Source organism: Saccopteryx bilineata, chromosome 1, assembly GCF_036850765.1.
Source record: "Saccopteryx bilineata isolate mSacBil1 chromosome 1, mSacBil1_pri_phased_curated, whole genome shotgun sequence".
NCBI lineage: Eukaryota > Metazoa > Chordata > Mammalia > Chiroptera > Emballonuridae > Saccopteryx > Saccopteryx bilineata.
This window is the reverse complement of record NC_089490.1, coordinates 364,073,600-364,095,736: the sequence shown is the minus strand read 5'-3', so window position 1 is coordinate 364,095,736 and position 22,137 is coordinate 364,073,600. Positions and strand designations below refer to the sequence as shown.

Sequence of the window (22,137 nt, the reverse complement as noted above, 5' to 3'; positions counted from 1 at the left end):
TGTTTTAAAGAATTTATTTATTGAGTTTAGGGGCGGGGAGGGAAGAGCAGGAAGCATCAACTTGCAGTAGTTGCTTCTTGTATGTGCCTTGACGCGGCAAGCTTGGGGTTTCGAACTGGCAACCTTAGCATTCCAGGTCGATGCTCTGTCTACTGCGCCACCACAGGTCAGACACTGTTCAGGTTTTTTAAAAATCAGATTTATTGAGATAAAATTTCTTATAATGAAGTCTATCTGTTTTAGGTGTACAGCTCTATAAATTATGAGAAATAGCAACAATGTATACTACCACTTCAATTAAGATGTAGAATATTTCCATCACTTGGAAAGGTGCTCTAATGATCCTTTGTAATCAATCCTTTCTACTCACCCTCCAGTCTCTGCCAGCAACATTTTTTGTTTCTATAATTTTGCTTTTCCAGAATGTCATATAAATCGGCATCATACACTATATGCAGCTTTTTGAGTCTTGCTTCTTTCATGCAGCATAATGATTTTGAGATTCAATAAACTGCCTTAAAATTAAACTAGTTTTTAGAACAATTTTAGATAATAAAAGTAGTACAGAGAATTCCCATAAACTCTGGACCTAGTTTCCCCTATTATTATTTTTTTATGTATGTAAACTATTGATATTTGCTAATTGTTAAAAATAAGAGTCTAAAATTTTTGAAGATGGAGCCCTGGCCAAATAGCTTGGTTGGTTAGAACATTGTCCCAAGGCACAAAGGTTGCCGGTTCAATTCTCAGTTAGGTTATGTACAGGAACAGCTTGGTGTGTGTGTGTGTGTGTGTGTGTGTGTGTCTCCCCTCCCCCCCACCTTCCCTTCTCTTTCTCTCTCCCCTCTCTCCCCCTCCCTCTCCCCCCCCCCACTTCTCTCTTGCTCAAATCAATAAATTAAAAAAAATTTTTTTTTAAAGGTGAAAAATTGTGTGATTTCTGTCAAGATTACTTTTATTGTAAATTCTATAACAAAATTTGTTACCTTAACCATTTTAAGTGTACAATTCAGTGACATTAATTTTATTTATAAGGTATGTAACCATCAACACCATGTTTCCAAAATTTTTTCACCACTTTACACAGAAATTCTGTACCTATTTAGCTGTACTACATATTCCCCCTCATTCCAACCCCTGTTGACTGCCAGTCCACCTTCTGTCTCAATGAATTTACCCATTCTAGATATTTTATATAGGTGAAATTATGCAATATTTGTTCTTATTTAACCTTGTATGCTGTTTTCATACATGTAGCATGTATCAGAACTTTATTTTAATGGTTGAATAGTCCATTGTATGTAATGCGCTACATTTTGTATCAATATATCCTTTTGTTGATGGATACTTGGATTGTTGGCAGCTTTTAGCTATTGCGACTAATGTTGTGCATTTGTGTACAGATATAAAAGTCTGTTTTTAATTCTTTTGGATATATACCTAAGAGTGGCCTTATGGTAGTTCTGTTGAATTTTTTTTTTTTTTAAATATATATATATTTTTTTAATTTTATTTATTCATTTTAGAGAGGAGAGAGGAAGGGAGAGAGAGAGACAGAGAGGGAGAGAGAGAGAGGAGAGACAGAGAGAGAATGTGGGGAGGAGCTGGAAGCATCAACTCCCATATGTGCCTTGACCAGGCAAGCCCAGGGTTTCGAACCGGCGACCTCAGCGTTTCCAGGTCGATGCTTTATCCACTGTGCCACCACAGGTCAGGCCCGTTGAATTTTTTTGCAGAAACACCAAAGTACTTTCCAAAGTGGCTTCACTATTTTACATTCCCATCAGCAGAGTACGAGGATTCCAGTTTCTTCACATCCTTGTCAACACTTATTTTCTTTCTTTTAAATTATAGCCATTCTAGTTTATACAAAGTGGTATCTTGTTGTGGTTTTTATAAACTTTTTTTTTTTTGTGGCAGAGACAGATAGGGACAGACAGACAGGAAGGGAGAGAGATGAGAAACATCAACTCTTGTTGCGGCTCCTCAGTTGTATGTGCCTTGACGGAGGGCGGGGGGCTACAGCAGATCAAGCGACACCCCCCCCCGCCCCCGCTTGAACCAGGGACCCCTAGTTCAAGCTGGTGAGCCCTGCTCAAACCAGACGAGCCCTCGCTCAAGCCGGGCAACCTCAGGGTCTCGAACCTGGGTCCTCGGCATCCCAGTTCGACACTCTATCCACTGCGCCACCACCTGGTAAGGCTCGTTGTGATTTTGATTTGCATTTCCTTAATGTGTAATGATGTTCAGCATCTTTTCATGTGCTTATTGTCAATAAGCTGTAGGGGTTTTTTTTGTTTGTTTGTTTGTTTGCATTTTTCTGAAGTGAGAAGTGGGGAGGTAGAGAGACTCCCACCTGCACCTGACTGCACTAGGGGGGCGATGTTCTGTCTATCTGGGGAGTTGCTCCACTGCAACCGGAGCCATTCTAGTGCCTGAGGCGGAGGCCATAGAGCCATCCTCAGCTCTCGGGCCAACTTTGCTCCAGTGGAGCCTTGGCTATGGGAGGGGAAGAGAAATATAGAGAGAAAGGAGAGGGGGAAGGGTGGATAAGCAGGTAGGTGCTTCTCCTATGTGCCCTGGCCAGGAATTGAACCCTGGACTTCCACACACCGGGCCAACACTCTACCACTGAGGAGCCAGCTGGCCAGGGCCTAAGCTGTGGTTTTTAATGAAAGGAATAGACTGCTGGTTGTTCCAATAATTGGACAGATGTAATATATGTATTTTTTTGTTTTTCCCCCTCTATTTTTGTTGTAATATATGTATTTTTTAATGCTGTTATGTACTAGGCATTATATAACTATACATATATATATAAATCTTTTAAAATATTTTATTTATTGATTTTAGAGAGAGGAGAGAGAGAGGGAAAGAGAAAGGAGGAGTGGTAAACTTTCAATTCGTAGTAGTTGCTTCTCATGTTTGTCTTGACCAGGCAAGCCCTGGGTTTTGAACTGGTGACCTCAGTGTTCCAGGTCGACACTCTGTCCACTGTGCCACCACAGGTCAGACTATAAAATCTTATTTAAGTGTACAACACTATGACATGTGATCTGTGTTTTACAGGTGACAAAAGTAAGACAAAGGCAGATTATATTAGCTTGTTTAAGATTACACAGTAAGAGGGAGGTGTGATATTAGAGCTCAGGACCATCGTTTTCTCTTCCTGCTGTTATATGAAACTAGCAATTTCATGCAATCAGTGTCATGTGAAATCAAGATTTAATTAGCCATAGAAATTGATGGATTTTGAGGATAAAATTCCTGAAGTAGTCATACTAGTTTTTCATTATTATTTCCTATTTGTGGGTTCTCAGTTGTAATTTAGTTTTATTTTTTCCTACCTTAATCCAAGTTGGAATGGCAGCTTATGCCGTAAGACTTTTTTTTTTTTGGAGAGTGGCAGGGAGAGAGAGAGGGACAAGGAACATCAAGCTGCTCCTGTCTGTGTTCAATAACCTGGCTGGGTAAATCAAGCTGGCAACCTCTGCGCCTCTGCACTGTGGGACAAAGGCTCCAGAGCCATCCAGCCAGAGCTTAATTTTTATTGATTTTTTTTTTTTTTTTTTAGAGAGACAGAGAAAGGGAGGGAGAATGAGCGGCGGGGGAAGGAAGCATTTGTTGTTCCACTCAGTCGTGAGTTTTTGGGTTGCTTTTTGTGTGTGCCTTGACTGGGGATCGAGCCCACATCCTTGTTGTTTCAGGATGACACTCTTATCCAAGCTAACCGGCCAAGGCCTACCATAAGATTTATCACAAAAGCTTTCTGTTACTTATCATGTTGGAATTGAGTGATATTGAAGTATATTTACTTATTCATGTGAAATGAATGAACAATAAAGTAGTCCAAAGTTCAGCAATTATCTCCACAAAGCAGTACTACTGTTGAGATTCAGAGTTAGATTGAAAATGGCTTTGTCAGTAAAACTACTTTCAACAGGAACCTCTTGCTGTGACTGTATCTCCCTGTCCTTGTCCCCTCTCAAATACATACAGTTATACACATCTGCAGATATAGAAAGTTATTCTGGATGAATGCTCTGGTTTTTAATCTTTTATGTGTAGAATGTTGTTTCTAAGGGCTGAGGATAATAAGTATGACCACTGCTGGTGCTTGTGAGACTACAGTGTAGCCATTGCTTTTTGTCAAAATGGGAGAGTTATGCCTTTCATTAATTGTAGTACTTAGGTAAAGCATAATTTTAAGTGTGGTACGGAGATTAAAGAATGTGGGAGCCAGGTGAGGCTCATCTGTCTTTAAACTTGTGAAGAAACTGGGGAAAGCTCTTCTTTTAACCTTTCTTATGACTCATTCTTTTCTTATATCCAGTTATGGCTCCAATTTCATCTTTTCTCTAACTAATAAGGAGAAAAATCCTGCTATTATGTGTTTATCATCTTTGTTTTAAAATAGTAAAGCTTGCCATTTATGAAATATTTAAAACTTATCAAAGTTTAGGTAATGAAAAGTATATCTGCTTTTCCCTACTCCCAGTCATCCATTTTTCGTTACTGACTCAGTTTCTTATTTTTATTACCTCAGTCTCCTACGGTGTCTCTTCCTTACCAAGTCAGACCTGTCTGTCTGTGCTCTGATTCTCTCTTACTCAACTATACCAAGGATCCGAGCTAGTATTTCTCTCCTGGATCGTGTGCCTTTCAGTCTTTGTTTCCCGAATCCTATTAAACCTACACATATTGAAGTTGTTTCCAGTTTTAAACTGTCATTCCTGACATCTCCTCCTTTTTACCTGTCTCTCCTAGTTCTTTTACTGTAAAAAAATTGAAAGGATAATATGCCTTTGTCACTTGTAATTTCTTACTTTTCAGTTTTCCACAGTTGTGTGAAGTGCCCTCTGTGAAAATCACTAATGGGGGTCTGTGGGGGCGGTAAAGTGAGGAGTGACTGCTAACGTGTAACGGTTTTCTTTGGGAGTGATAAAAATGTTTTGAAATGTGGTAGTGGTGATGATTGCATAACTCTGAATATACTAAAAACAACTGAATTGTATACTTTAAATGGGTGAATTTTGTAAGTGAATTATATCCCAAAAAAGTTACCTTTAAAATATTCACAGCTCTTAGACCTAGAGTGTTTTTCAGTCCTCATCCTATGTCACCTCCCTGTAGTTTCTGACAATATGGATTGCTTTCTTCTTAGGATACTCTCTGCTCCCTCATTTCTCTGACACTAGTCTTCATACCTGTCAGTTATTGTCCTCTGACCTTTTGTTTCCTGCTTAAGTTTTTGTGGCCCTCGTGATTTCTTCCTGGTCTTTTTCTCTCCCTTCATTCTACACATTCTCCCAGGTCAGTCTCAACTACCTTCATTACTTCAGGTCTTTAGTTTTACCCGGGTAACATTTAATATTCATCTCTAGATAAATTGCTCTGTGATGCAAGACCCAGTATTTCTCATCACACTGCAAATTTGAATTGTATTTCCCACAAGTACTTCCAAATACTGTGTATCCATAAAGTCATGGTGCACTTTTGACCGGTCACAGGAAAGCAACAAAAGACGATAGAAATGTGAAATCTGCACCAAATAAAAGGAAGGAAAACTCTCCCAGTTTCTTTTCTTTTCTTTTTTTTTTTTTTTGTACTTTTCTGAAGCTGGAAATGGGGAGGCAGTCAGACAGACTCCCACATGCGCCCGACCGGGATCCCCCCGGCACGCCCACAGGGGGCGATGCTCTGCCCATCTGGGGCGTCACTCTGTCGCCTGGGGTAGAGGCCAAGGAGCCATCCCCAGCGCCCGGGCCATCTTTTGCTCCAATGGAGCTTCGGCTGCTCGAGGGGAAAAAGAGAGAGAGAGGAAGGAGAGGGGGAGGGGTGGAGAAGCAGATGGGCGCCTCTCCTGTGTGCCCTGGCCGAGAATCGAACCCGGGACTTCCGCACGCCAGGCCGACACTCTACCACTGAGCCAACTGGCCAGGGCCAAACTCTCCCAGTTTCATGCCTATTCAGTGCAGTTTGATGTGGGCTCACGCACAGATTTTTTTAGGGCTCCTTAGGTATCTATCCCGTATAGCCTCTACAGCAGGGGTCCCCAAATTTTTTACACAGGGGGCCAGTTCACTGTCCCTCAGACCGTTGGAGGGCCGGACTATAAAAAAAACTATGAACAAATCCTTATGCACACTGCACATATCTTATTTTAAAGTAAAAAAACAAAATAGGAACAAATACAATATTTAAAATAAAGAACAAGTAAATTTAAATCAACAAACTGACCAGTATTTCAATGGGAACTATGGGTTTGCTTTTGGCTAATGAGATGGTCAATGTGCTCCTCTCAATGACCACCAATGAAAGAGGTGCTTCTTCCAGAAGTGTGGTGGGGGCCGGATAAATGGCCTCAGGGGGCCGCAGTTTGGGGACCCCTGCTCTACAGACTCGTCACTGACTGATGGCCTACCAGGACGGGGTTTCTCCACCAAACTGCCGATTCCTTCAACTGCTTATCCCACCGAGTAATGTTATTCCTATGTGGTGGCGCTTTGTTATAAATGCGCCGATATTCACGTTGCACTTTGGTCACAGATTCTAATTTAGCGAGCCACAGAACACACTGAACTTTCCTCTGTACCGTCCACATCTCGACAGGCATGGCTGTGGCTGCTCCGCTGTATACACGGTGTTACATCATCATCTGCGCATGCGCACATGCTGCCACATCATCCTACAGAAACTGGGAGGGTTTTCCTTTTATTTGGTGCAGATATCACATTTCTATCGTCTTGTGTTGCTTTCCTGTGGCTGGTCGAAAGTGCACCATGACTTTACGGACACACTGTATTACCTTTAGAAAAATTTTTTTGGACCTTTTGTTGTGGGTATATAGAAATACAATTGATTTTTGTATATTAGTGTAATATCCAGTAACCTTACTAAATTCTGGCATGTAATTTACATTCTATATGCATATTCTTCAGATTTTTTTTTGTTTTACTTTATCTGTCATTAATATTTTATTTCTTTCTACTTTATCTTAACTTTCGTTTCTTTTTGTTGCCTTTCTAGGTGTCTGGGAATTTAAAGAATTTTGCATAGAATTGGTGGTAGGCATCCTGGTTATTGTTCATGGTCAAGGGAAAGCTTTTGAAGTTTTGCCATTAAGTATACTGTGATACCCTTGGTCAAATAGGGAATTCCCTTCAGTTCATATTTGGCTAAGAATATCTATTGAGTTCTGAACATACGCTTTAAAAAAATTTTTTTTAGAAAGATTATATTTATTTTAGAGAGAGAAAGAGAAAGGGGTGTGTGTGTGGAGAGCGAGGCATCAACTTATAGAAGTTGCTTCTTATATGTGCCTTGACTGGGCAAGCCCAGGGTTTTGAACTAGTAACCTCAGTATTCTTGGTTGATGCTTTTCATCCACTGGCCACCACAGGGTAATTCTTTAATTATTGATGTGGTAAATTGCATTTTGTATTTACAACTGAATTTTTTCTTGGACTTTCTGTATATGTGTTTATAACTAAGATTTATTTCTTCTCTCACCCTTGGCTGATTTTGTTATCAAGGTTACAATAGTTTCAGAAATAATTTGGGGAGTATGCCTTCTTTTTTGTTCTCTGGAAGGGTTTGTGAAAGATTGTTTTTAAATCATAAAAAGCCAATGAAGCAAGCCATCCAGCCCTGGAGTTTTGAGAAAAATACTTTTGTTTACTGCTTCAGTTTCTTTATTGGTTGTAAGATTATTCAACTTAGTGTTTCTATTTAAGTTACTGTTTTCTAAGAATTTCTGTACATTATAAGTTTTATTTGCGTAAACTGAATAATACCCTTATTATCTTTCTGAAGTCTGCTTCATCAGTTAGATATCCTACTTTTATTCTTGGTATTGCTTATTCCTCTTTATTTTTTTCTTGTCAGCAACACCAGCTATCTTATTAGTATTTTCAAAAGAACCAACTTTTGTCTTTGCTAATCTTCTCTTTTGTGTATTTTCTATAACACTAATTTCTTTTCTTGTATTTATTCCTATCCATGTGCTTTTCTTTTGCTGTTATTTCTCTTTCATAAGATAGATGCTTAGTTTGTATATTTTTCAACCTTTCCACTTTAACAGTATCATTAAAAATTACTATAAATTTTTCTTTACTGTTTTATATATCTAATAAATTTTGGTATGATGTATATTTTCCCCTTTCTTTTTTTAAAATTAATTTTAATGGGATGACATTGATAATTCAGGGTACATATGTTCAGAGAAAACATCTCCAGGTTATTTTGACATTTGATTATGCTGCATTCCCATCACCCAAAGTCCAATTGTCTTCCTCACCTTCTAACTGGATTTCTTTGTGCTCCTCCCCTCCCCCAACCTCCTCCCTCTCCTCTCCTCTCCCCCACCCTGTAATCCCCTCACACTTGTCCATGTTTCTGAGACTCATTTTTATGTCCCACCTATGTATGGAATCATATAGTTCTTAGTTTTTTCTGATTTACTTATTTCGCTCAGTATAATGTTATCAAGGTTCATCCATGTTGTTGTAAATGATCCGATATCATTTCTTATGGCTGAGTAGTATTCCGTAGTATATATGTACCAAAGCTTTTTAATCCACTCGTCCTCTGAGGGACACTTGGGCTCTTTCCAGATCTTTACTACCGTGAACAATGCTGCCATGAACATGGGGGTGCATTTCTTCTTTTGAAACAGTGCTATGGTGTTCTTGGGGTATATTCCTAAAAGTGGGATAGCTGGGTCAAAAGGCAGTTCGATTTTTAATTTTTTGAAGAATCTCCATACTGTTTTCCACAGTGGCTGCACCAGTCTGTATTCCCACCAGCAGTGCAGGAGGGTTCCCTTTTCTTTTCTCCACATCCTCGCCAGCACTTATTCTGTGTTGTTTCGTTGATGAGTGCCATTCTGACTGGTGTGAGGTGATATCTCATTGTGCCTTTTTTTTTTTTTTTACAGAGGCAGAGATAGACAGGGACAGACAGACAGGAACGGAGAGAGATGAGAAGCATCAATCATTAGTTTCTCATTGCGAGTTGCGACTTCTTAGTTGTTCATTGATTGCTTTCTCACATGTGCCTTGACTGTGGGCCTTTAGCAGACGGAGTAACCCCCTGCTGGAGCCAGTGACCTTGGGTCCAAGCTGGTGAGCTCTTTGCTCAAGCCAGATGAGCCCACGCTCAAGCTTGTGAGCTCGGGGTCTCAAACCTGGGTCCTTCCGCATCCCAGTTCGATGCTCTATCCACTGCACCACCACCTGGTCAGGCTCATTGTGGTTTTAATTTGCATTTCTCTAATGATTAGTGATGTTGAGCATTTTTTCATATGCCTATTGACCATCTATCTGTATGTCCTCTTTGGAGAAGTGTCTATTCATTTATTTCGCCCATTTTTTGATTGGATTGTCTTTCTGGTGTTGAGTTTTACAAGTTCTTTATAAATTTTGGTTATGAACCCCTTATCAGACATATTGTCAAATACGTTCTCCCATTGTGTAGTTTGTCTTTTTATTCTGTTCTTTTTTTTTTTTTTGTATTTTTCTGAAGCTGTAAACGGGGAGAGACAGTCAGACAGACTCCCGCATGAGCCCGACCAGGATCCACCTGGCACACCCACCAGGGGCGATGCTCTGCCCCTCCGGGGCGTCACTCTGCCGAGACCAGAGCCACTCTAGCGCCTGGGGCAGAGGCCAAGGAGCCATCCCCAGCGCCGGGGCCATCTTTGCTCCAATGGAGCCTTGGCTGCGGGAGGGGAAGAAAGAGACAGAGAGGAAGGAGGGGGTGGGAGTGGAGAAGCAAATGGGCGCCTCTCCTATGTGCCCTGGCCGGGAATCAAACCCGGGTACCCCGCACGCCAGGATGACGCTCCACTGCTGAGCCAACCGGCCAGGGCCTATTCTGTTCTTATTGTCTTTAGCTGCGCAAAAGCTTTTTATTTTGATATAGACCCATTTGTTTATCCTTTTATATTTCACATGCTCGTGGAGATAAATCGGCAAATATATTGCTGCGAGAGATGTCAGAGAGCTTACTGCCTATGTTTTCTTCTAAGATGGTTATGGTTTTACGGCTTACATTTAAGTCTTTTATCCATTTTGAGTTTATTTTTGTGAATGGTGTAAGTTGATGGTCTAGTTTCATTTTTTTGCAGGTAGCTGTCCAGTTTTCCCAACACCATTTGTTGAAGAGGCTGTCTTTACTCCATTGTATGCTCTTACCTCCTTTGTCAAATATCAGTTGTCCATAAAGGTGTGGGTTTATTTCTGGATTCTCTGTTCTGTTCCATTGATCTGTATGCCTTTTCTTATGCCAGTAGCAGGCTGTTTTGAGTACAGTGGCCTGTAGTATAACTTGATATCCGGAAGTATGATACTTCCCACTTTATTCTTCCTTTTCAAGATTGCTGAGGCTATTTGTGTTCTTTTTTGGTTCTATATAAATTTTTGGAATATATGTTCTATATCTTTGAAATAAGTCATTGGTATTTTAATCGGTATTGCATTGAATTTATAAATTGCTTTGGGTAATACAGACATTTTAATGATGTTTATTCTTCCTAACCATGAGCACGGTATATGCTTCCACTTGTTTGTATCTTCCTTGATTTCTTTTATCAATGTTTTATAATTTTCCGAGTATAAGTCTTTAATCTCTCTGGTTAAATTTACTCCTAGGTACTTTATTTTTTTGGTTGCAATGGTGAAGGGAGGATTGTTTCCTTAAAATCTCTTTCTGGCCTGACCTGTAGTGGCGCAGTGGATAAAGCGTCGACCTGGAACACTGAGGTTGCCGGTTCAAAACCCTGGCCTTGCCCGGTCAAGGCACATATGGGAGTTGAAGCTTCCTGCTCCTCCCCTCCCTCTCTCCCCTCTAAAATGAATAAATTAATTAATTTAAAAAAATCTCTTTCTGACAGTTCATTGTTGTGTATAAAAATGCCTCTGATTTGTGAATATTAATTTTATATCCTGCCACCTTGCTGAATTCATTTATCAGGTCCAGTAGTTTTTTGACTGAGACTTTAGGGTTTTCTATATACAGTATCATATCATCTGCAAATAATGATAGCTTTACTTCTTTTCCAATTTGGGTGCCTTTCTTTTTCTTGTCTGATTGCTGTGGCTAGGACTTCCAGAACCATGTTGAATAAGAGTGGTGAAAGGGGGCATCCCTGTCTTGTTCCTGACCTTAAGGGTATTGCTTTTAATATTTGCCCATTGAATATTATTTTCCCCTTTCTTGTGAGTATATCAGTTTGGATTACAGTTAGCTATAGTATAACTTTTAAATTGCTGTTGCCTCAATATGAGTAAAAGAATAAACATGTTTACTTAGTTGTGAACTACTTAAGCAGACTATTTATCCTTTTTTCTGTACGGTTGTTTTTCTTTATGAGTTCCTTGTTCTGTATTAGCAAAGTTAGCTCTTTGTAATATGAGTAGCAAATATTTTTTCCCAGTTATTGTTTTTTTCATTGACATTTTTACTGGTTATTTTTATTTTACTTTCAGCACATAAAACAGTGCCTGGCTTACAGTATATACCCACCACATATTTATTGAAGAAACAAATAATTCAGTGGTGCTTGTTTTCCAAACAGAAGTTATTCAGTTTTTTTTTATTTTTATTTATTGTTCTTAGGGAGGGAGAAATGGAGAGAAAGAAAGAGACAGGAACATTGGTCTGTTCCTGTATGTGCCCTGACTGGTGATTGAACGTTACAACCTCTGTGCTTTGGGGCAATGCTCTAACCAAATGAGCCATCTGACTAGGGCCAAAAGTTATTTTTTATTTATTTATTTATTTTTGGTTTTTTAGAAGATTTTATTGATTTGGAGAGAAGGGAAAGAGACCAAGAGAGTGAGAGGAAGAGAGAGGAGGGGTCGCTTTTCTGTGTGCCCTGATCAGGAATTGAACCTTGGACTCCACGTACTGAGTTGACATTCTACAATTGAACCAGTTGGCCAGGGCCCAAATGTTATTTTTTTTAAATGTTTATGTTCTTGAATATTCTCTCATGACTTCTAGATTTTGAATCATGTTAGGGTGGTCTTCTTTATGCTGAGGTTACATAGGAATTGTTTTCTTTTTCTTTTTAATTCTGTTTTTACACTTAAATATTTAGTCTTATTGTAATTTATCCTATCTGGCTGATTGTCAACTCATTTCTCTATAAAATGTTAACTATTTTCTAATTATAGAAGATTAATTAGAGATTTTATACTTTAAAAAGGTTATAAAAGATAAGACAGGCTGTAGTTAAAAGACTATGTGATGTCATAGGACTTAAAAATATAAAGTTTTCTTTTGAAAAATTAACTAATAGAATTACATTATTGACCTGAGGGAACAGGTGAATTTTGGGAAGATAATATTTCCCTTACCATAAAGAAATTAATGATATATATTTGTCATGCTTTTTGTTCCTTTCCTTCCTCATAAATTCTAATTTTGTGTTGTCCACTAGCCACCTTTGGCTGCTGAGCACTTGAAAATGTGGTAAGTGTGAATATAGATCAGATTTTGAAGATGTAGTATAAACAAAGAAAGATCATATTTTTCCCCCTGTTTTCACAACTACACAAGGAAAGTTTGTATTCAAGTTCTTTGGTCACTTTTTTTTTTTTAGAGAGTGACAGACAAAAACAGACAGGAAGGGAGAGAGATGAAAAGCATCAATTCTTTGTTGCAGCTCCTTAGTTGTTCATTGATTGGTTTCTCATATGTGCCTTGACCAGGGGGCTCCAGCAGAGTGAGTGATCCCTTGCTCAAGCCAGTGACCTTGGACTCAAGCCAGTGACCCTGGGCTTTGCGCCAGCAACCTTTGGGCTCAAGCCAGTCACCATGGGGTCATATCTATGATCTCATGCTCAAGCTGAAACACTGTGCTCAAGAGCCCACACTCAAGCCGGATGAGAGCAAGCTTAAGTTGGTGACCTTGGGTTTTGAACCTGGGACCTCTGCATCCCAGGCTGACACTCTATCCACTGTGCCACTGCCTGGTCAGGCCTTTAGTCACATATTTAATGAAATTTTCATTCCTGCACAATCATCACAGCAAAACTAATTAAAATCGCCTGACCAGGTGGTGGCGCAGTGGATAGAGAGTCGGACTGGGATGCAGAGGACCCAGGTTCGAGACCACAAGGTTGCCAGCTTGAGCGCGGGCTCATCTGATTTAAGCAAAAGCTCACCAGCTTGGACCCAAGGTTGCTGGCTCGAGCAAAGGGTTACTCGGTCTGCTGAAGGCCCGTGGTCAAGGCACATACGAGAAAGCGATCAATGAACAACTAAGGTGTCGCAATGCGCAAGGAAAAACTAATGATTGATGCTTCTCATCTCTCTGTTCCTGTCTGTCTGTCCCTGTCTATCCCTCTCTCTGACTCTCTGTCTCTGTAAAAAAAATCCCAACAAACTAATTAAAATAATCACCTAGACATTAAACCCCAACTTCATAAATATTTAAATAAATCAAACAAATTGTTACAGACTCCAGAGATTAGGCTGATCATAATTCCTTGCCTTTTTATATTTTTTGTTAATTACCTATTGAAATTATAATAAATTTGGATATATTGGATGAAATAGAGTATATTAAAATTAATCTTTTTTATTACTATAATTATTTTAAAAATTTCAGATGTGCCTTGCATTTTGTTTCTGTTGAACAGTGCTGCTCTAACTTAATCTCATCTAACACCTTAGACAGTCTTCCATTTTGTCTTTTTATAAATTTATATAGTACCTAAGCCCACAGTACTTGGTTTCTTTTGTCAGATAAATTTTTGAATTTATCTGACATGAATCTGATGAGATAGGAGAATGTAATCTTATCTACTGGAGGTTTTCCTTTTAGCACAGATGGGGCACCTGTCTCCTATTTTTAGTTTTCTGTTGCCATGCCCCATCTAGTTTTTAAAGATAGTATTCTCTCACCACTTGTTTATATTAAACTCAGCCATGTGATTTTTCAACTTTAGTTGAATTATTAATAAATGAACTCTTTGAATATGTTTTCTGTTTCAGAATTTGACCTTTTTGTTAAAGGAATGTTTTAAATTCTCTAGTCATTGATGCATTCATTCATCAACTATAGTAGGTTTGAGAGTTGAGGATGAATACAATAAGAATTCATGTCCTCAAAGAAATTAAAAATTTGCTATTCATCTGGTGATAAAAAATTAACTGATAAATTGATACATCTTATAACTAAATAGCAGTATTAATAACTACTTCATGATAGAATTAAAAGAAACAACAAAATTTATTGGTGCAGGTGGAAATAACCCTAAGATTAAGGAAGAAAGTTGGGCCTGACCAGGCAGTGGTGCAGTGAATAGAGCATTGGCCTGGACGCTGAGAACCCAAGTTCAAAACCCCAAAGTCTCCAGCTTGAGCGTGGGCTCATTAGCTTGAGTGCAGGATCACCATCTTGAGTGGGGGTTGCTGGCTTTATTGTGGGATCATAGACATGGACCCCATGGTCACTGGCTTGAGCCCAAAGGTTGCTGGCTTGAAAACCAAGATTATTGGTTTGAGCAAGGGGTCACTGGCTCAGCTGGAGCCCTGTGGTTAAGTTACATATGAGAAAGCAATCAATGAACAACTAAGGCACCGCATCTAGGAGTTGCTGTTTCTCAACTCTCTCCCTTCTTGTCTCTCACTCTTGCTAAAAGGGAAAAAAAGGGGGAATAAAGTTGGTATTTATAGTGCATAAGGTATGTTTAGGCAGTGATTCCAGATAAATGTTAATGTAAAAATATATTACAGCAAATTAGAACAACCTAGATCGGAGTCCTGATTTCAGCACTAGCTACTTCGAGCTTGGGCACATTATATAATTTATGTGCTTAAGTTTTATTCATTTGTATATTAGAGATAAAATAGCTACTTAATAGAATTTGTGAGGATTAAATTAACATATTGCTTAAAAGAATGTTTGGCATATGGTATACTTGCTATAGTTTTGACAAACACTCCCATGGTTATTATCTTCTTAATTTTATTTTAATGATGGCAAATACTCAATTCCAAGGAGGTTCCATAATTTATTTTTCTTTCATTTTAGAGGACAAGTATTTATATTGTTCAACTCAAGTCATTATTTCTCCATTTTCTTGTATTTTTCCAAAGTTAGAAGCAGGGAGGCAGACAGACTTCCACAGGCGCCCAACCGGGATCCACCTAGCATGCCCACCAAGGGGCGATGCTCTGCCCATCTGGGTTGTTGCTCCTTTGTGGCAGGAGCCATTCTAGTGCCTGAGGCAGAGGCCATAGAGCCATCCTCAGCCCCCGGGCCAACTTTTGCTCCAGTGGAGCCTTGGCTGCAGGAGGGGAAGAGAGAGATAGAGAGGAAGGAGAGGGGGAGGGGTGGAGAAGCAGATGGGCGCTTCTCCTGTGTGCCCTGATTGGGAATCAAACCCAAGACTTCCACACGCCGGGCCGATGCTCTACCACTGAGCCAACTGGCCAGGGCTCTCCATTTTCTTAAGTATCTCATATATTTTTTTTAATTTTTAATTTTTATTTTATTTATTCATTTTAGAGAGGAGAGAGAGAGACAGAGAGAGGAGAGAGAGACGGGGGAGGAGCTGGAAGCATCAACTCCCATATGTGCCTTGACCGGGCAAGCTCAGGGTTTCGAACCGGCGACCTCAGCATTTCCAGGTCGACGCTGTATCCACTGCGCCACCACAGGTCAGGCCAAGTAGCTCATATTTTAAGATAGAAAAGCATTTACATGGATAGCAGGGCTGGCTTGCTTTATTTATTTATTTTTTCTGAGATTTAAATTTAAATTCTAAGTGAATGTCTACCACAGAAGAAGCCAAGAGCTTTTAAACTAATTCTTTGGGTTTGCAAATGGTATTCAAAGGTTTGATTCAGTAGTTTAATTGCCTTCTTTTGAAGAATTTTAAAGTAGCTATGGTCCTGTGATCATCACTAGGTTACTTTATTGTGGGAAATTTTTGGCAGATGGTATATAATCATCATTCAAAAACTAGTTATATTGTCTTTTCTAGTTTGAATTAGAACACTAGCATTGACGTTTTCATTTTGAATTAGCATGTAGGAAATTATTTCCTGCTAAATATTTATCAAATGAAGTTTAATTTTTCAGAATTATTGGAGCATGTCAATACAGCAGCCCAGGAAAATAGTTAAAGCACAGGGTTACTTTTGGACAGTCTTTTTTTTTTTTTTTTTTTTTTACAGAGACAGAGAGTCAGAGAGAGGGATAGATAGGGACAGACAGACAGGAATGGAGAGAGATGAGAAGCATCAATTATCAGTTTTTCGTTGCGACACCTTAGTTGTTCATTGATTGCTTTCTCATATGTGCCTTGACCGTGAGGCTACAGCACACCGAGTAACTCCTTGCTCAAGCCAGCAACCTTGGGTCCAAGCTGGTGAGCTTTGCTCAAACCAGATGAGTCTGTGCTCAAGCTGGCAACCTCGGGGTCTCGAACCTGGGTCCTCCACATCCCAGTTCGATGCTCTATCCACTGTACCACTGCCTGATCAGGCTGGACAGTCTTTTAAGTCTTTTATTACCATTTGAGTATACATGCATGATAATCTTTGGAAAACTAAAATATGGTAATTTAGCTACTAATAGGTCACAGTCACTGAGTTGAATTTACTTTAGCATATATATATATATTGCTTTGGGTTGATACTAGAGCAAGGAAGTGAATTGATATGATAAAAACCACATTCACTGTTAAATATATCTTAAATTATTAATTTTATATCTTTCTCAGTAAATGAGACATTAATTTGAAATATTTGTAATAAGTGTGTTTTCCATTGAATAAATTGAATCTCAAACTCCCTTAAAAGAAATCCAGATTCCGTCTTTCAGAACAATGTCATATCATTACTAAATATGGTGGCCAGGAAAATATTTAAAATAACAAATTGTCATTATGCTTACAGTTCAGTATCTTCATCTCTTTGTAAAATGCTGTTTTACTCTTACCCATCTGATTTTGTGAAAAATAGGCTGTGTTGTGGTGTTCAATAACAGGCAGTTTATACTTATTTCTCCCACCATCTCTCCATACTCTTGTGTGATCTGAAATCTCTTTTTTAGGACTGTATATTAGTCCTATTCCCTCCTGTTAACACATATGTTCATTAAATTAAGTTCCATATTTATTAAGCAAGGTAGTTTTAAATGTAGGAAAGAAAAACATGTGCAAATTAGGCCCCTGTGCTTAAGAAGCTTATTTTAGTCTGTTAGGTGGACATACAGCTTACAGATCCTATGTTTAAAAAGATAGTTCTGGTTATCATGACAGGAAGTAATTTTAAGCCAGTTTAAGCAAATAATGGGTTTTATTGGCTCACATAAATGAAAAGACTGGCTTTGGATATGAGTTGGATCTGGATGATTAATGAAATCCACAATCTGTCTCATTTATCTTTGCTCTCTTCTGGTCAAGTGCTGGCCAAGGTAGTCCCAGCAGTGCCAAGCTTCCGTCCCAACAGTTTAGCAATCTCAATGATAAGCTTCCTTTACAGATAGTTTCAGAAGTCCTGGGGCTAACTCTGATTGACTAGACTTGGATTCTTTGGAGTGGTAGGGGATGGGGAGAAGTAAGTATTGTCCAGCCCTATTCAAATTAGGTGGAATAAAAAGGAGATAAGTAGTTTCCAGAAACAAAGTTACAGATTCTACTACCATAAGAAAGGATGGGCCCTGTCCGGTTGGCTCAGTGGTAGAGCATCAGCCTGGCATGAAGGAGTCCCGGGTTTGATTCCTGGCTAGGGCACACAGGAGAAGCGCCCATCTGCTTCTCCACCCCTCCCCCTCTCCTTCCTCTCTGTCTCTTTCTTCTCCTCCCGCAGCCAAGGCTCCATTGGAGCAAAGTTGGCCCGGGCGCTGAGGATGGCTCCATGGCCTCTGCCTCAGGCGCTAGAATGGCTCTGGTTGCAACAGAGCAGCGCCCCAGATGGGCAGAGCATTGCCCCCTGATGGGCGTTGCCAGGTGGATCCTGGTGGGGCGCATGCGGGAGTCTGTCTTACTGCCTCCCTGTTTCCAACTTCAGAAAAATAAAAAAAAAAAAAAAGAAAGAAAGAAAGAAAGAAAGGATGGCAAGCAGGCGAAAACAGCATAAAGTCTACAAAATACTAAAGATAAGAATTTTTAGTTGAGTGAAAGATAAATTCTGATAGGAGCTGTTTTAAGAAAAGCTTCAGCCCTGGCTGGTTGGCTCAGCGGTAGAGCGTCGGCCTGGCGTGCGGGGGACCCAGGTTCGATTCCCGGCCAGGGCACATAGGAGAAGCGCCCATTTGCTTCTCCACCCTCCACCCTCCTTCCTCTCTGTCTCTCTCTCCTCCTCCCGCAGCCAAAGCTCCATTGGAGCAAAGTTGGCCCGGGCGCTGAAGATGGCTCCATGGCCTCTGCCTCAGGCGTTAGAGTGGCTCTGATCGAGGCAGAGCGATGCCCCGGAGGGGCAGAGTATCGCCCCCTGGTGGGCAGAGCTTCGCCCCTGGTGGGCGTGCTGGGTGGATCCCGGTCCGGCGCATGCGGGAGTCTGTCTGACTGTCTCTCCCCATTTCCAGCTTTGGAAAAATGCAAAAAAAAGAAAAAAAGAAAAGCTTCAGACAAAAAAGCTTTATTTGAATTGTGTCCTGAAGGAAAAGTAGATTTTTTTCCCCCAAGGCAGATTGAGTAAAGAAAGGACTTTCTCGATCACTTATTTAAGAAGTTTGGCTGTGAAAAGAGAATATTGAAATGGAAGCAACTATAGTCTAAAGGAGAATGTTGAGAAGTCCCCCCTCAATATAGAGAAAACTTGAACATTTTTATGGCAGAGGAACAGAAAAGCAAGTAAAGGAGAATTGATAATGCAAAGGAAGCAATTTTTATAAAGAAATAGGGGACCTCAGTGGGATTAAGAATATAAGTGGAGGAGGCAGCTTTCAGAAAAAGGGAACTGTTCATTCTCTGAGGACAAATAAAGGAAGGTGTTGGTTGGTGTGGTGGTGGCTGTATTGGTTAAAACAAATTCACTGTTAAATAGGTAAGTAGCTTCAGTTTTGTGTTCTAAAAGCAAAAACAAACCATTCCATAATGATTTTGTGGTTTAGCAATTTGTCTTGAACTCAGGCTGGGTGTTTTTTGTTTGTTTGTTTTTGCTAGTCATGCCTTGGAACACTTGTGGGTGTGGTCATTTGGTTTATGGATGGGTGGTCCAAGAGGGTGGTTTCACGCATGTGTTTGGTGGTGCATGGGCCTTTCTCTTCTTGTATGCTCTCATTCTCTGAGTATTCACATGGCAGTGCCTGCACTCAAGAAAGGAAGAGCTGAAGCAGCCAGGCCTTTTATGACTTTGACTTAGAACTTTCAAACGGTCACTTCTTTCATATTGTCAAAGAAAGTCACAAAGCCAACTCAGATGAATTAAAGAAATAGACCCCACCTCCTTATGGGAGGAGCAGCAAAGTCATATTGCAAAGCAGGGTATATACTGGAATGGGAGGAATTTGTGCCTATTTCCCCTGCACCCAACATTTTATTGTAAAAATTTTCAGTAATATAGCTAGTTGAAACAATTCCAAAGTGAATACACATATACCTACCACCTAGATTCTACTAACATTTTTCTATACTTCTCTTTATATATATATATATATTTTTTTTTTTTTAATTTTATTTATTCATTTTTAGAGAGGAGAAAGACAGAGAGGGAGAAGGGGGGAGGAGCTGGAAGCATCAACTCCCATATGTGTCTTGACCAGGCAAGCCCAGGGTTTCGAACCGGCGACCTCAGCATTTCCAGGTGGACGCTTTATCCACTGCGCCACCACAGGTCAGGCTCTTTTTATATATTTATCCATCTAATCATCCCTCTATTTATTCCTCAATTCATCTTATCTTTGATGCATTTTAAAATAAATTGTAGATACCGGTACTTTCCTCTAATTACTTTTGTATATTTAGCAAGAGTCAATTATTTGTGTAGTTTTTCTTTTGATAAAACATACAATGGAATGTACAAATTTTGAATGTACATGTATCTAGTTTTGTTCTCTACCACAGAAGGGGAAAATTTGGAATAGCTTTTCAGTGATATGCCTCAAAGCCAATGATAATTTTCTAAAAGAATTGGAAAGGATGTCTTGAATACCTCTTTCTTCATGTCCTCATCCCTAATCACTATTTATTCATTTAGTATTATCTCAACATTTAGGATTTTCATTTGTGTTATATTAATTTGACTTTACTTTGAGTGTTTTCCTTACGTTCTTTCATTAAGCATTTATTAGGTGTATACTGTAGATGAGCACTATGCTAGAAAAAGGATGTAAACAGAAGCTCTCTTTCTAAGCCTTCAAATTTGGTGTATTTCAAACCAGAGAGATCAGTAATAGGTGCATTTATTTAGTGCTACTCAAGACCAATGGTAAACACTTTTAGTTGCATTGTTTCATTTAATCCTTATAATTTAAGAGATACTGTGTGTTTGTGTGAAAGTGGGGGTGGGACAGACAGACAGGAAGGGAGGGAGATGAGAAGCATCAACTGGTAGTTCCAGCACTTTAGTTGTTCATTGATTGCTTTCTCATATGTGCCTTGACTGAGGGGGGGTGCTTCAGCTGAGTCAGTGACCCCTTGTTCAAGCCAGCTACCCTTTGGGTTAAACCCAGCAACCATGGGATCATGTTGATGAGCCCATGCTCAAGCCAGGTGAGCCCACGCTCAAGACGGAGACCTTGGAGTTTTGAACTTGGGACCTCAGGGTCCCAGGTGGATGTTTTATCGACTGTGCCGCCACCGATCAAGCAAGAGATACTTATTCATTTTAGAAGTTAAGAGATGGCCCTGGCTGGTTGACTCAGTGGTAGAGAGAGAGAAGGGAAAGGGAGAACATCAATTTGTTGTTTCACTTATCTATGGATTCATTGGTTGACTCTTGTATGTGCCCTGACCTATAACCTATAACCTATAACCTTTGTGTATCGGAAAGGTGCTCTAACCAACTTGAGCTATCTGGCCAGAGTATGTATGTATGTATGTATGTATGTATGTATGTATTTATTTATTTATTTATTTATTTATTTATGTGACACAGACAGAGAGAGAGAGACAGACAGACAGGAAGGGAAAGAGATGAGAAGCATCAGTTTGTCTTTGTGGCACCTTAGTTGTTTGTTCATTGATTGCTTTCTCATATGTGCCTTGACTGAGAGACTACAGCAGAGCAAGTGACCCCTTGCTGGTGACCTTGGGCCCAAGCTGGTGAGCTGTGCTCAAACCAGATGAGCCCATGCTCAAGCCAGCGACCTTGGGGTTTTGAACCTGGGTCCTCTGAGTCCCAGTCCAATGCTCTGTCCACCTCGCCACTGCCTGGTCAAGTGAGAAGTATAAATTTTTAAAAACTGATCTATGAAAAAGTTTAATAAGCTGTCTTCTAGTCTATAAATAAATATTTTAGCAATTTAGAAAGGATAAATTTTGGCCCTGGCTGGATAGCTTGATTGGTTGGAGCGTCACTCCAATATGCAAATATTGTGGGTTTGATCCCCAGTCAGAGCACATATAGGAAAAGATCAATGTTTCTGTCTCTCTTTCTCCCCCTTTCTCTAAAATCAATAAAGAAATTTAAAAAATAAAAATAAAAGGGTGAATTTTAGTGTTATAACTATTGTTTGTTTTTTTGTATTTTTCTGAAGCTGGAAACGAGGAGAGACAGACAGACTCCCGCATGCGCCTGACTGGGATCCACCCGGCACGCCCACCAGGGGGCGATGCTCTGTCCCTCTGGACATCGCTCTGTTGCGACCAGAGCCACTCTAGCACCTGGGGCAGAGGCCAAGGAGCCATCCCCAGCGCCCGGGCCATCTTTGCTCCAATGGAGCCTCGCTGCAGGAGGGGAAGAGAGAGACAGAGAGGAAGGAGAGGGGGAGGGGTGGAGAAGCAGATGGGCGCTTCTCCTGTGTGCCCTAGCCGGGAATCGAACCCGGGACTTCTGCACGCCAGGCCGATGCTCTACCACTGAGCAAACCGTCCAGGGCTACTATTGATTTTAACTGAAGATAATCAGAATAGAAGTGTGTGATCATAACTGGGACAAATTCAATTAGTTTTTCGTATGATATTTTGATAGACTATTTGATTTTATTGACTTAATATTGAGTACTTTTAT

General features: G+C 40.0%; 1 protein-coding gene across 4 annotated transcripts in view; it reads left to right on the top strand.

The window, feature by feature from the left end:
- The window catches only part of PIK3C2A (phosphatidylinositol-4-phosphate 3-kinase catalytic subunit type 2 alpha), a 128,474-nt gene that overhangs the window by 5,284 nt on the left and 101,053 nt on the right, over positions 1 to 22,137 (top strand). Inside the window, exons 2-3 of one of the 4 annotated variants that reach the window (XM_066251046.1) lie at positions 15,524 to 15,675; positions 19,659 to 19,800. The exons of 1 other annotated variant lie outside the window; for it this stretch is intronic. The gene's annotated coding sequence lies outside the window, so the exon portion shown is untranslated. The remainder of the gene's footprint in view (positions 1 to 15,523; positions 15,676 to 19,658; positions 19,801 to 22,137) is intronic. 2 more of the 4 variants (XM_066251047.1, XM_066251045.1) reach the window with 2 other exon arrangements.